Here is a 3,622-nt window from a genome sequence, read left to right on the forward strand (position 1 = left end):
TTTCATTTCATGACAGCATATTTATATTTTTCTATTGAACTTTTTGGAGTTTTAAAGTCCTTCTCCCAAAAATTTCCACTGGACTCCTCCTGACTCATTTACTACAGGATCCCATACTCATCAATAATTCCATATCTTTCTGTCAGAACTACAACTGCATTTAAAATCACCTAGCACAAACACCCCTCCATCTTCAAATCTAGCTGAAAGAAGGTTCACTCTTAAGTGTTCTCTCACTCTATTTTTCCATTCCATACTCTGACATTATACCTTTTTCTTACAGAGTTCAATCTTACCCATACAAACTTGAATTATCACATTTGTACACCTTTCAGATAATCCAGACACAGTCCATCTTAGAATTAGAATTAAAATATAAAATTTGAAGCTTAAGGTCAAGTGCTGGGACGTTCTGAGGTCATTCGCTGCTGAAATAATGTTGAAGCAACTGTTGGGGAAGGTGGAAAGTAAAGATGGAAAAAGAGAATGTAGACAGGTATAGTAAAAGGAATGAAAGGTGATGCAGCTAGGGACCGAAGGAAGCTGCAAAGAACCTCAAGCAATGCCTACAGTACACTGCGTGAGGTAAACTGACAGGATTACCCATTCCTCCTCACAAGAAAATTTTACATTTGTCTCACTGGTGACAAAACGTCCAGCTTTTCTCTTTAAATACATCAGCTAAAATAAATGATTTTCCTTCTCTTACGTCCATTCAAAACACCAAGACTTAGCATGTCCGTTTTTTGCTATCATATATATATATATATATATATATATATATATATATATATATATATATATATATATATATATATATATATATATATATATATATATATATATATATATATAATCTCAAAAATAACATACATCGACTAAAATAATATTTTAACCAAAAAGACGAGAAAACGCACATGATAATGGATGTATCCCTAAGATACATAAATACATATACACACACACATGTATAACTGTATACATAGTAAATATACATGTGTATATATATATATATATATATATATATATATATATATATATATATATATATAATATTCACAGTAAATTTCGTTTCACTTCTTCCTGTTATCAGAAATCTCATGATGAGGCAGGCCCACGCCCTGTTCTTGACCCCAGGAGGAGACTTTTACCCATTTACCTACAGCTGGGTTGACTGGTGAGCGGTAACTAAAGCCATCCACGGACACAGAGCCCATTTTGGACTGGATTGCGCTTTCAAAGGTGTGTGATTAACAGAACAAGTTGGCAACACTATCTAACCTGCCTAGGCCTGAAATAGGGTTCGGCTGATAAAATATAATAAATGGTAATGTTGTTCAGAAAATTTATCGTGCATACCAACGGGAAAATTTATGTCCATTATGGTAGCTGCAATTTTAATATGAGTATTCATCTGGTTAATTTATAGCAAATTTTTTTAGTGCATGTTTATTTTATCTTCTCCTCCAGACTATATGTTGGGCGTTTTTGTTTAATGGAATTTCACGCCCATTTTTTCAAGTTATGTCATAATTTATTTTTTACGAAACTATTAGACAATTCAACCCACGGTTAGACTGGCATATAGTTTTTTTACAATTAAATTTTTAATAATAAAAATTTTAATAGTTTATTGTATCTTTGCCTCACGCGATGCATTATGCATTCTGTGTAATAAAAGATTTTAAAGACACTTTATCTTTGTGAAACTGAAGTAAAATTAACTCAAGACAAATTAGTCTAAACTTTTTAAAATGTTAAATTCAGTAACAATCAAATTTTTGGAGAGATGAAAACTTTGTGATCAAAGCACTCTACAATACAACCCATTACCTGACTGAACCCCACTCCTGCACAAAAATTGGAAGGTTTTCAAAGACTCACCTAAAAACAGTTCCCTTTTCTGAAAGGGGGATGGGAAGAGAGAGAGAGAAAAGCAATGCAGGACACAGGTGGCGCTTTGGGACTTTCCATACACTCTCCTGGTCCCATTCAATTTAGACAATCTCAAACCCACGATTTTCAAGCTCTCTCGGTAACTTGACGTTAGTCTCCGAAGGGAATAAGAATAAAAATGAATGTGGAACAATAAGAATAGTATTATGAGTAGCCGAGAATGCAATTCCTTCACTGAGTGTCGCTAAAGATTTGGGCAATTTCGAAGCCCAATTTTCGAAACTCTCGTGGTAAACTGAGTTAGTCTACGAAAAGGAATAAAAATGAGAATAACAACAGGAAGAATAATAACAATCATTATGAGTAAAAAAATGCAATTCCTTCACTGACTGTGTGGTCAAAAATTTGGGCATTTTCGAAGCCACAATTTTTCTAACCTTTACCGACTCAGAAAACTCTACGGAACATGACTCCCACATTTCATGACTCCAAAACCCAGTATATCATAAATAAATTATATCCTGATTTCGACTATTTCCCTAAAAAAATGAGTATCGGAGAGTTACAGTAATAAAAAAGTCAGTCATTAGAAAAATAGAGAAAAATTTATATAAACTGAATACAAGCAATCACTTTCAACGAATTTTTGTTTGAAAGAGGGTCTACTACCCACAATAACAATAAAAATAGAGTCTTTACTCACAGATTATATTACGCTTAATAAAAATAATTTGTATCGAAAAATAAATACTACTTCATCATTTAATAATAATATTAATAAAATAATAAATACAGTATCATTACTGCAAATTAAACAAATGCTAAATAAATATATTATTCTAATGAAAATTTATAAGAGAGTGCATTTCTTAATATAATACGTAATAATAATAATAATAATAATAATAATAATAATAATAATAATAATAATAATAATAATAATAATAATAATGATTTTCTGGAACAGGAGAAAATATCTCATTATATCTTATGATCAAACAAAAAGACAACTAAAGTGATTAATCAATTTTCAACAAGAAGTTCTTTGTCGTTTCCTTATTTTATTTCTTCTCCTTTTCTCGTATCTTCAGACGTTTATCAGAGATGGGGCTTTAGATAAATATAAAAATAAGAAACAATAAGGACAAAGTATTCACAAACTAACTAAAAACAGCATCAGATTTATTAAAGGATAAAAAGAAGACGATTCTTTAAAATATTCAGAATAATAAAATCCAGTAGAGGTTCTATTAATCAGTAATTTAGTGAAAGACTAAAAAAGGAAATTAAATGATACAGAGGCAAGTGCAGATTTGGATATCTAAAGACCGACGTCGCTTATTCCATTATCAAAATTAAACATATATATATATATATATATATATATATATATATATATATATATATATATATATATATATATATGTATTTGCTCTTTAATATATGTATGTATGTATGTATATATTTATGAACTAGGAAATATTCACACTTCTATCACCAAAAGTTTTATTCTAAATCTTTTAAATTCTATTTTTGTGTTATAACCATCTATGTCTGAAATTTTAAAATTTCCAACAAAATTTTTAGTTTCTTTCCTGACGAAGATATTTATTGATTCGACTTTTTCTGCCATCTCCATTTGTACTAGTTTCTGAAGCCGTCAAAAGTCTTTGGGAGCCTTCAGTTACTCAAGAAGATCCTTCCAGAAGGCTCCGTGAGGAATCTC

Source organism: Macrobrachium rosenbergii, chromosome 46, assembly GCF_040412425.1.
Source record: "Macrobrachium rosenbergii isolate ZJJX-2024 chromosome 46, ASM4041242v1, whole genome shotgun sequence".
In the NCBI taxonomy this organism is placed as follows: domain Eukaryota; kingdom Metazoa; phylum Arthropoda; class Malacostraca; order Decapoda; family Palaemonidae; genus Macrobrachium; species Macrobrachium rosenbergii.